This window comes from Melanerpes formicivorus, unplaced genomic scaffold (assembly GCF_026170545.1).
Source record: "Melanerpes formicivorus ecotype bairdi unplaced genomic scaffold, bMelFor1.0.p_v2 SCAF_70, whole genome shotgun sequence".
NCBI classification, from domain to species: Eukaryota; Metazoa; Chordata; class Aves; order Piciformes; family Picidae; genus Melanerpes; species Melanerpes formicivorus.
In genome coordinates, this window is record NW_027142422.1 from 1,497,529 (window position 1) to 1,509,849 (window position 12,321).

A 12,321-nucleotide genomic window follows, 5' to 3' on the forward strand; every position below is an offset into this window, starting at 1 on the left:
GATGCACAAGGTGACAGAGCCATCCAGTTTGAATTGCTAATAGATTAATTCTCAGCATCATGTGAAATATGACTAAGAGTCACTGTTTCCCCAGCAACACTCTTGCAAAGGACAGCACTAAATCTTCATGGGGAGAAACAGACATTATCCTTGTAGAAGTTTCTGTGCATGAAAACAGTTTTGCCAGGGGCCTGGAGTGTGCTTTGGAAAGTCTAAGGTCATTATAAACAATAACAAGTTAAAGCAAAATGGTGTGCTAAAAATAGTGCATGTCACCGGAGCCATCTATTAAAGTCACTGCTGGGTTTTATTAGACTGAGACACTTATATGTCCTCAATATATTTTAAACCAAGAATGAGCTGATTAGAGAGAGACTTGAAATATCACTCCCAGGGAATGACATTCCCTGAGGTGCTCCTGTGAGGGCTCCTAATTCCTGGATTACTTCATTTGCTTAACCAGTAGTTGCCTGCTATGTGCATGAAGTGCATGAGTCACGGACACCTCCGCCTTTGCTTGCCTCCTCCCAGTAGGACTGCCTGCCCCAAATCTCTGGCCACATAGCCAGATTTCATTTACTGAGATGCCTGAAGCCCCTTTTAAGATTATTTACTCTCAGGTTCCTTGATCATTTTCCAGCTGAACAGAAATGTTATCTCAGGGTAAGCCTTCCCTTCCGTTCAGAACCTGCCTCTTTTCCAGCTGGTGATTACATCTCCCGTACTTCCATCCTGCACATCGTCACCACATCCTGGGATCACAACAGCAAGTCCATTTACATGGGAAAGCTATTCTGGGAGAGCAAGATGTGTATTTTTAGCTATTGCAACTGAGATTTAGCAGCAGGAGGCAGAGGGAAGCGTTAAAACTATGTGACCTGTCAGGTCTCTGTGGAACAGCTGTTTGAGAATCTTTGAGAGGGCAAGATATGCCACGATGCGAGCACATGTAACCTATTCTTGTTTGCTTTTGAATCCCTGCACTATTAACTGCTTTACCCAGTTAATTTTAAAATGGTATTTTAATGGGGTTTTTAAATATTTTAATGTTTTTGGCAGGGGGTGCCCTTGAGATTACTCTGGGATTGGCATGAGGAGTAGAGCGTGCTAGGATCAGAAAGAAGAGAGCACTCCAGCAGCTGTTTCATGCCAGCACATAGCAGGCAAGTGTTGTCCCCATTTGTAGTTCTAGTGAACATTTTCAGGTGGGTGGTTTCTCTTGTCTCTTAGTTTGTGTAAGGCCTGAACATGGGTCATGCTGGATGAATTTTGGAAGCAACAAACAGTTTGAGAACCTTGGTTGAAGAAGAAGGATTTTCTTTTCCTCCACTGAGATGAACACACAAACTTGGAAGGGAGCAGACTGTCATGCTTGGCCATATCACCCAGCTGCTATTGAAACAGAAAGGCCATTTTGAAACCAGTTCATCCAACAGTGGCAATGAGTAGGAGGAATCATCCCAGTGCAGGCAAAACAGAAAAGACAAGATGAAAATCATGTTTCCTAGCCCTCCTAGTATTTTGCTCATGTCTGTTTAGAACATTCCAAAGATTAATTGGGTTTTTTTTTAAGCTGCTGGCTTAGAAACTGCTGAGACTTGGAGATGCTGTGCAGGAGAGGACAGCCTGCTTTGGAAGTGGACAACTGATCACCAAGGGGAGGAGCCACCTAACCGGCTATTCAGATTCGCCAGAAGAAATTGTCTCTTCAGCTGCAGGGAAAAAATGATACCCTGTTTGGAAACTAACAGCATGTAAGTGATTTTAGGGACTTTCACAATGATTGACTTACTGTAACAGCTATGCCAATAAAAAATGCCAAGCAGGCATTACCAACAGCCATGTGTTTCTACAGATAAGGCTAAGATACAATCACTTTTCTTAAACTGAATGTATATCACACAGCCTTAGGTAGCCTCTTCAGTTTTAACTGCTGCTGGGTCTTTACCAAAGCCTTGACTGCACCTTTCAAATCAGATGTGCATACTTCCCTCAGAAGAAAACTCATTGCTACTTTCATAAATCATTGCTTCCTCTTCCCCTGAAAAGTCTTGACCTGTTGGAGTAACCAGGCTGGCTCTTGGGGAACCAGGGGGCACTGGAGGATTTGTGCATCCCAAGCCATGCCCAGTGGTCTGCAATAAAGTGCAAACCAAACCTGCCAGCACAGGGGTCATTAGTTTGTGCAGTGCTTCCCCTGAGGTCCTCCTAGCTACCAGGGTGAGCAAGGAAGCTGCAGAACCATAGGCATGGGGGAGGTGCAGCCTTCTCATAGCCCAGGCTTTTAAGCTTTAGAAAATGACCCAGTTCCTGGATTTGATGCAACTAAACAACCACCTCTCTGCTAGGCCTTCCTCACTGCGATGGTTTGAGGTTTTTTCCTGATCCTGTGGGCTGTGTTTTAGCTGCAAGAGCACCAAAAGTAGAGGAGTGAGCATAGTGCTGGACAGTGTCCTGACACAGAGAGTCCACAGCTGGACTAGGCATTAGAAGATGGCTTAGCACAGCCTTCGCATCTCTGTGAAACTGAAATCTTGTGCAGACTTACTGTCAACACCTGAATTGTACTCAATTTTATGATGACTTCATGTTTAGCTCACATTTGCAAATAAACACAAACCAAACCAAACCACCACCACCACCCCCCCCAAACAAACAAATAAAACAACACCCTGAAATTTGGAACCAAACTGAAGGTTTGTTGTCCAGGCTGCAACACCCCATTAATCCACAGGGACACTGTCTTTGAGCAGAGATGCCCAGCCTCCCATGGGTGACCCCACAGCAGCCCTCTTAGAGTCAATTTTGCCTCCAACAGCCAAATCTGCCCACAAATTGGGCATGTCTTCCAGACCTGCTCTGGAGAAATCCCAAATCGAGTTGGTGGTGGCATCAAAACCTAACCCCAAAGCTAGGGCATGCTATAAATGCAGGCTTGTATCTCTTGCCTGTGACAGTGATTAAGTGCCAAGTGCAGAATCTGAAGCCCTGCTCAAACCTCCCTGTTTAGTCCAACTGTCCCACATGACAATATTTGTTGAACCCTTCAAAGTAACCTGAGCCAGTGAAGTGCTTTACTCAAAAGTGTGAAGAGAAAATAGTTTGAGATTACTTTGCAAGGACAAAAGGAAACCAAGCTCAGTATCTTGAGGTGTCTGTATGACTGAGGAGTTAGTTTACTTTTAAACCTGAAGTTTAAGAGACCATAAATGGAATCAGGTGAACTGCCTAAGGCATTTATTTTGGGGGGAGAAATCACAATGTTTATTTAGAAATGCCATTGACTGACCATGCTAATTTGCCTTTTGGGTTTCTCCTTGGAGCATAACCTCACAGTAATTTGTAGCATGTGTATTTTTAGTGCTCATGGCTGGCAGCTGGATGACAGAATAGACAATATTATTATGGATTATGGGATCAATAATCCATGTGCTAAGAAGGATTTATGTAAGCGACTGTAACAGCTTAAGCTTCAATAAATGACATGTAACAGAGGACAGAAATAACAGATATTTTGCCCCAATGAAAACAACCACGTTTTTCTGTACCAGAAGACCAACATTCACTTTTAAAGCGGGTAGATCAGATGCGTGTGGTGGCTTCGTGAGAGGTCTAAGCACATATTTGCATGAATTGAAACACATTTTGAGGCCTGAAAGATCAGAACAAGAGGAGCTTTTCATGTCTCTGCCCATTTCATCAGCTTCCATGATAAAAAAGGTGGTTTTTTTTCCCCTTTTTCTGTGTTTGAATCTCAAGTCACACTCCCTATGGGAATTCATGAAGCAGTGGAGGAGGTGAAAATAACCTCTACGTTGGAATACTATGAGCTGATATTTCATTCAGGGTTCACCCCCCCCCCCCCATATTCATTTTTAGGTGTAGTAGTGAGTTTCCATATTTGCAGAGGGAGCATCAGTCTAAACACTGAACAGCCTGGCTTTCATACTGCATAAAAAGAAGTAAATGGGATCAAAACATTTTAATTTTTCCCCCCTCTGAAATACAGCAGCAACTTTAATTTCCTTAATTGCACCCATCACTCTGGAAAAGTCATAGTCTAATTCTGGTTACTATTCTGGGAGCAGAAGGAATAATTCTGAGGGTTTTTAATTCACCTGCTTTCACAATCCAGTGAGGCTCCCTTCTTTCTTTTACAGAAAGAGCTACAGCCTGCAGGGATCTGACCGGGATGCGAATCATCAGCCAGCAGGAAATGATTTCCTTTGATTTTTAATAACCTGTGATAATGCAAATGCCTGAAAGATTATAATCCAAGGGTAAACCTCCCCCTGACTGAGAAAATTCAGATCATTTAGCACTGCACTGCCAGATACTTCTTATTTACAAACAAACTGACTGAACCGGATTAAACAGCTCTGGTTTTCTTTTGTTGGCTTTCCCATCCTGTGTGTTTTGGAAAACCAGAGCACAGCTCAAAACAAAAGAGCAGAAGATGACGTTTAGCAGATGATCTTGCTATGTCCCAAGGACCTGGGCTGTGAGACTCCTGTCCACACAGTGTATTGCAATACTGTCCTTTGTACCCAAAGAACTTCAGGCTGCAAGGTGCTAACCCTTTCGGCCTTCATCCATCACACCATTGAGCCAGCAAACACCGGAGTTGCCCTGCGGGTTTCTGCTGGATTATTTGTGTCAGAGTGCTCTGCTGGGTGGTAGTCAGGGCACTTTGCACTGTGCTCTGCTTTCAAGGGGAAGAGTATGGAGAAAGCTCTGCTTAGTGGTGACAAATGCTGAAGATGTTAGGACTCTTTTTCTTAATTGCTGGTGTGATTTATTGCCTCCTGTCGTCGATGGAAGGACCCCTTTGGCCTTAATGTAACTTCACAATGTTCCACATGATTAGCCAGCTAAACCTGTGACTTCCCTGGCTTTTCCAGTGAGATGAATTGCTAGCTGATAAAAACCTGGATTATTCTACCATTTGACTAGTTTAGCCCACCCCCTGCTTTCCAATAAATGGTACCGAAGATGCCCTCCCTGGAGGCTTAACAAAGTCATCCCTATAATAATACTTGTCAAGATAATTTCTTTTCTGGTTTCAGTTTCCTCAGTTTCTCTGAAACAGTACCTCCAGCTGTGAAGAGCAGTGTGTTTGTAAATACTCTTTCAGAGTGCTGTTATGAGGAGTTTATAGTTCAGCAGGATATTTCTTGCATCTGGTTCTTCTTCTCAGGATATGACCACTAATGTGATTCAGCTCCCTTTGATTACAGCATTGTTTCAGCCAGCTAGTTATTAGGATTGGAAACTTTGGTGATTCTTCCCACTTGGGCAGCTCTGAGTTAGCTGATAATTTTAGCGATGGGAATATCTTCAGGAGTTCCTTTGGTGTGGATGCATGTTGCCTTCCAGTCATCTTTTGCCTGGAGGATTGAATTACCACCTTTCAGTTGCCTCTGTGGTTTCAAAGCGAAGGTGAGGAATGCTCCCCAGATGCTCATAGCTGCAGTGTATGCCTCAGGCCCTCAGCAGACACTCGCTGGCCCCCAGCTGCCACCGCTGGCTCCAAGGTGGATTGGCAGCCCATCTGCCAGCCTTCATTGTCCATACAAATAAACGTTGTTCCCTTGGCCTCTCCCCTGCAAAACACATATGCCTGGTGTTAGCTATGGGCAGCATTGCAGGTGTCATGAAAAGCAATGTCCGCATCAAAAGTCCCTCTGGCATCTGAGCCAAGGAAGCTCCACTGCTTGTGAAATCACAAGGGAGGAAACCTTATGGTCTTGAGCAGCCTCTCCTGAAGGGGTCTCTACCTGTGGAGGGAGGAGACTGGCAAGGAGGCTGCAGCATCACCTCCCTCAGAGAATCCCTGCAACCCCTTATTTCTGGGAGTGAAGATGTCTTTATTTCAGCATATACCACACTGCTGGCTTTCATGCTCCCTGGCCAGCCTTGCTCCTGCCTGCTGCTGCTGGGAGATGTGCAGTCCTGCATCACTGTGTCCATGGCTGTTCCTGTGGTGGGCTACATGGACAAAGCACCCACAGCAGCTGGTCCAGGTTGCACCAGGGCAGACTTGTGGTATCAGACATCATTTCTGTAAAAGACATCCCAAACACAAGGGGCAAGGTTAGACACTTAAGCACATAACTAACTCCCAGCACAAAAAGGGAGCTCAGAAATACAGAGGAGCTGTGCAAATACTTTTCATGGAGCAGTCACCATGCTTCACACTTGCTTGAGCTGTTACTACAGCTCCTCTCTTTCCTTTTAGTGACTTGAAAAACAAATATCTCGAACCTGTCACCCACACTGTATTGTTGCAATGCATTTTAAGAAGGTCAGAAGTTTAGCTCCTGTTGATGCTCCTATAAAAAAGTTAATTTAATAAAAGAAATTTGAGATGAGTGGTTCTGGGACACTGTCCTTTTCCTCATGCATTTCCTTTGGTAATAACACTATTTTATTAATTGAGGCTAAATCACTCATAACAATTTTAGTCCCCTTCTTGGCAAGCATTATGGCTTCTCAAACACTATTGCCTGCCTCCAGGCACTTCAGAAGGCAATGCCACTGATTTGTTATATGAATGCAAAAGAATGGCCAGACCAGGTCAGGATAACAGTGCAGGTGACCCCGTGCTGTGTCTCCAGTAGAGTGAAGCTTGTGCCTTGGCCCAGTATGAGGAGTTCCCTAATGTTGCCAGAAGCACTTATGAAAGGGAGTAGGAGATGTAGGTCATTCTCAGGTGACCCTTCCCTTCTCCCAGTGCAGCATCTGGCTGCCAGTGCCTCAGGGACTTGCTGAGCTGAAGCAGGGCTGCAAGGTTTAATAACCACCCCTCATACAGCTCTCATACAACCCTTCTCAGATCCAGCCGGACTTTGGCCTCAGCAGTATCCTGTAACAATAAGTTCCCCAGTTTAATTTCCACTGTGTGAAAGAGGACTTCCTCTATTTGCTTTAAGATTGCTGTCAGCTAATTTCAAAGGATTCCTTTATTTCTGTGCTGAGGCAGGAGGGAGCAGCTATTCCCCACCCACCATCTCCAGATCTCTTGGGGCTTACACACCTGGATTTACACACCTCAATCATCCCTCTTTTACTCCTTTCTAGTGTCAGCAATCCCAGTCTCTTTAGTCATTTCTACTACTGTTGCCCTTGCTAGTTCTCCCATGTTTTGCCATGCCCTCTGTGAAGGAAGGAAGGAAAACCCATTTTGCTTTTTGCAACACACTTCCATCCTATTCCCATCTGGCAGGCAGCAATCTACAGGAAGCACTTAGGAGCTTTCCTAGGGACAGCAGAGGGCTGTTGGCTGGACCCATGGATCTCACAGGGGAGCCAAGCCCTGCTCCTTAAAGAGTGCAGTCTGCATGGGCCTCTCCAAGCAAAATCTGTGGGAGGTTTTATCCCTTCCTATGCCAATGACTTCTCAGTCCCCAAAGTTTCCTCCCACCAGAAAGAATCCCAGGCAAGGAGGACACCTGAGGAGCACTGGGACATGCTCAGCATACATGGCTGCAGCCCAGCACCTGGATTGGAGACTTTTATTAAAAGCAAAGAATCAATGTGTGACATCAAGATCTTTCCCTCATGAATTAGATCTTGCCAGGCAGACTAGCACCTGGCACACAGCCATCTCAGAAGTGAGGAGGAATCTGAAGCTGAGACACCAAATGCAGTGCCCCCATATGCCAGGCCTTGAGTTATTTTAACTCACTGGATAACACCAGGCCTCCTTCCCCTCTCACTCGTGCTGGGTTTGCTCCATAGATTTCAAGTCAAGCCAAACCTTCCTGGGGCTGGCAGAGAAGGCAAGGGATGGAGCAATCCCTTTATGTGTGGTGGGCTGGCAGCCAGCTTCTGAGGAGAACTGAGGACCTTGTCAAAGGATGGCAGTGACATTTACTATGGTGGAAAAACTGGCTGCTGGCAGTGCTGCTTCCTCCATGGCAGGGACAGGATGGTTGGGGCAGGCAGCTTTTGCGGGGGAGATGTGGCACGAGGGAAACAAATCGCTTGTTTCTCCTCAACTTTCCATTTTCCTCATCTGAATAATGATCTGCATTTTCCCAGAAGGGCTACTGCTTTCTTTGAGATGTTATTGCCAACTATCTATCTTAAATGTCACACACATACAGAGAATAAAATGCATATAAACAGATCACTAGATGTGAAGAGGTGCTGAGGATCGGAAGCTGATACCAAAGCAACCCTCCTGAGATGTTATGAAAGCACTGGTGTTGAGGAGGGCCATCTTCTTCTGCTGTGATATCTGAATGAGCATCTGTTGTTGCTGACTAAACAACAGTATAGATTGAAAGAATCCTTGTGACAGGCATGCTTTCTGCCAGGAACAATAGCATCAGCTGGGAGACTTAATTCCTAGGTTTGTTAGTAGTCACCCCAGCAAATGTACATTCGAGGCAAAAAGTGCAACAGGACGCTGTGGGATATCTAATTCCTTCACCACTCCATTCTTCTTGCTGTCCCTCGCTTTAATTAGGGGCCATTAATCAGCCACTGGTTTAATGAGAAGCCCATAACAAAATGTTCAGTGGTGTAATACATCTGGAGCAAGATCCAGTCTTGCCACTTGAGCCTTGCATGCTAGGCCATATGGAGCTGTGTTGCAATTGCAGCTGTTGATTAGGCAGCTGTGAGCCCATCCAAACCCCATTCCCTTAAATAAGTGGCAATTCTTTCATTCCCTCTTCTACTCCCACCATAACAATGAATGTCTGTGAGGAGAGAACTGATGTCTCATTCTGCTATTTGCTGTGCAAATGGAAATAGGCATGGCTGAAACTTCCAGAGATATTTTTAAACCCAAAGTGAAGATAGAAGACAACTGGGATTTTCTAAAGCATTGGGGTATCATGTTCCCTGGAAGTTGGAGAGCAAGGAAGAGGACAGAGTGATCCTGATGTATTCCATGGAAGTTAGGCAGCTAAATTGCTTTACAGATTGAATTCAGGCTTCTTAAAAATATCAGTGAGCATCTATTTTAATCTTTAAATTTTTTCTCCATGTTTCTTACTTGAAAGCAAGGTTGATCTTGCAGCTTTCCACTGAGGGATGCTTGGGCAGATCACTGATTGTGGTTAACTTCCTAAGTCAGGAATATTTTAATCAGAATATAATAATCTGGATGCTCAGAGAGGGTCAAAGATCTTCACACACAGAGCTCAGAGAAAGGGCTGGAGCCTCAGCAGTGAGCAAGAGAAAAATACTGGGAGAGAGAGGATATGGCAGAGTAAGAGAGCACACAACGTTATGATAAACGATCTGCACCATCCAATTATCCAATTATCCCTCAGTCTACTTTTCCAAGCGTATCTCTCTTACCCACACAGTGTTGGCTAAGGAAAAAAGCATGGTGTTAACACAGGACCATTAAAGAAAGTGGGATGTTCTACCACAAGACCAGGCTATTCCTGGCTACTGTTTACTCAATGTTTGCAGCAATCACTGTGGCACAAGTACTTCAGAGACAGAAAGAACACATTTTGTTTTGCTCTGGTCGCCTACTTTCTGCTGTATATATTTGCTGTACAGTATCTATCCTAACTTAGGAGGTAGTCTTTTGTCACTGGATTATTGAACAAGATACAAGAAGTGTTGACTTTGAGAATAAAAGAGGGGTTTCTACCACAATCACTTATTGTAGTTATTGTTCTTTGTTTTCTGCAAACTGGCTTCATGAAAACAGACTTGGACTTGCAATAGTTTTCCATGCACACTCCCCTAGAAGAAAATTGGCAGTGGGAAATTTAATTGAGTAGCTGGGGAGTTCCAGAAGGATTTTTCATTTTTAAACTGCCTCCAGCTAGTATTTCTACTACAGTTTCCTGCCAACCAACTCTGATGCTCTGGATATTGCTTTGAATAGTAATTGACTGTGTTTTGGATGCCGAGCATTGCTGTCATCCCACACCTCGTGAGCAATGTGACCAACTTATCCCAGCAGTGTGGGACTCTGTGTAAGAGACATTGAGCATATCTGCAGCCATCATGTCCAGTACACCTGGAAGATGTTGTGATTGTTGCACATACTTGAGAGGGTACATTGAGCCCGTTGCACCTGTGTGTCACCAGAGTCACCACCGATGTGATGCAGAAATCGTGTGTGACCAAGCAGAATACCCAGGGTAGCTAAACCCAGTGTTCCTGTGCTGATCTGCTCACATTAGGAAGAATCTCAGATTTGTTAGACTTCTATCATCACCTAAACACATTTTCATTTTCATCCCCTTTCCATCTTGACTTTTGTGTTCCACTTGTTGAGACAATTTCTCAATCTGGTGATCCTGCCTTTTGAGCCCTATCACAAAATAAGCTCCTGCAGTACCACAGAGAGTGGTCTCTGCTCACTGGAAGGTAAAATGTTTTGGAGTTTCCAGATTCCAAATCAGATTTCAAGGAAAGATAGAGAGATTTTTCCCTAGTGAAGTTCACTTTTCAGTACAGTGTGTCTCTGATAATCTCTTTGATACAATACTGTTCTCTTTTAAGCAGGGTCACAGCCTTACTAGCTTGCTATTGAAGTGTTCTTTATGCCAGCCATACTAGCAGCATAAGTAGTTTGATTTTTTTACTGGAATGGATCACTTAGACTGGAGCTGAATTGCAAATTGGACCGGCCAAAGTGCTCAAGGTCAGAGAAACAGACCATAGTCTGGGGAAGATCTTGGAGCTGGTCTACTTGATGGCATCTGACTCACAATATTGCTTTATTCCAACTACAGAAAAAAAAATAGCTCAAATATTTGTTTGAGCTTGTAAAGGTGGTTTTGACAGCTAGGCTTGCACATTTTACAGGCAGCATCCAAATTTGCCTTAATAAAATACTCACAGATGCTGGAACTGAAGTATTGCCATGTGGATATTTGCTCTCTAAGAGTACTTCCATCGAGTCAGTGCAGAGAAGTTGTATCACTTGACTTCTGTAACCAATTACAAGGGTTACACAGGCTTTAACAAAGCACATCTAAAAAACCCCTAAATAATTTTAGGAAGTAAGTTTCCTGTAAACACTGTGTTGAAAGCCAACAAGTTAAATGCTTTTTAAAGTTGTCTTTTCGTACTCCGTTATTCCCAAAGCCCAAATCACAGCAATGTTTTAAATGTCCTTGAAGAGGGGCTCTTAACATGTCTCCTTCTTCTACACTGCTCTGCTGAAGCTTAGAAGCTAAAGAAGATGCAGAAATGGAAATGAAGGATAACCTCATTAACTGATTACATTCATGTTCAAAAAGTGAATCCTTATACATACCAGCTATGCTCTGCGCTAGGTAGCTTCACTGTGGAAACAACAATGAGATTTGCAGTAAACAAGCATTGTCTTATATGAATAATTTCATCTTTGAATACACTTGAGCACAGAGTGTGGAGATGTGTCTGAATGCTTTGAATGTTGGTGCTTATCTGGTGCTCAAAACCTGTTTATGACGTTCATTTCTATAAGTAGCACAGAGCTTCGAGGATGCCAGAGAGATGCAGCTCCGTGCCCCATGGGTAATCTTCCATCTCTCTGCAGACTATAGAATTCTCACATAATGCTGCAGTATAAACATCTGCATCTCTCTGTGCAGAAAATTATCACAGTTTTTAGAATCTATGCTCTCAGAGTCACTGCCTCTTTCTTTGCAGTATGAAGTTCTTTCATGTGCCCACCAATAAAGAGCAATCCATATTTGCTTCAAAGCTGTTTTGCTGAGTGCAGCTCTGTGTTGTTCATTTTTTCTCATTTTCTCTTTCTGTTTCTTAAAAGAGAAAGCAAGGACCTGAAAATCCACCAGGATTTCATGCTGCTGCAGTTCTAGGGGTTTAGATCTGCCTTCACTAATGAAAAGAAAAAGATAATAATCCCCTTCCACGTGCTCCACTTTTAAACCCACCCTTTATTTTAAGCTTTTCGAGATGCTCACGTTCCTGTCTGGATCAGGATTCCTACAAACATTCCTACAAACATCAGCAAATTTTTGTTGAATGAATCTGATGCAAAACAAAGCAAAATAATAAGAATGTTATGATTGTGAATGTACATTGCTGTGAAGGACACTCTTCATTTCTCTTGAAAAGAATGACACTTAGAATTCAGTTGTCACCAGGTCTTCCCCTGGGGAGACAGCCAACCTCTGAATACTGCAAACACATTTGTGCTAAAAATTACATGTACAGCGTTCCTTGCTGGTGCATATGGTCAGTGTTGACATGACCTCCATGGTGAGCTGTTCAGGGCATGCACATGGTGCTTCTTTCAGTCTGAGTATCCTTCATCTCCAGTCATTGCAGCATCTGATGTCTCTGTTAGGCCACACCTTGAGTACTGTGTCCAGTCCTGGGCCCCCC

At 43.8% G+C, this 12,321-nt stretch overlaps 1 long non-coding RNA gene across 1 annotated transcript; it reads left to right on the top strand.

Moving 5' to 3' along the window:
* The first annotated feature begins 1,065 nt into the window (after positions 1-1,065).
* On the top strand, positions 1,066-6,616 carry LOC137453679 (uncharacterized). The gene is made up of 3 exons (XR_010990436.1): positions 1,066-1,163; positions 1,574-1,754; positions 4,161-6,616. It is a non-coding gene; the product is annotated as an uncharacterized lncRNA (long non-coding RNA).
* Positions 6,617-12,321: the final 5,705 nt, after the last annotated feature.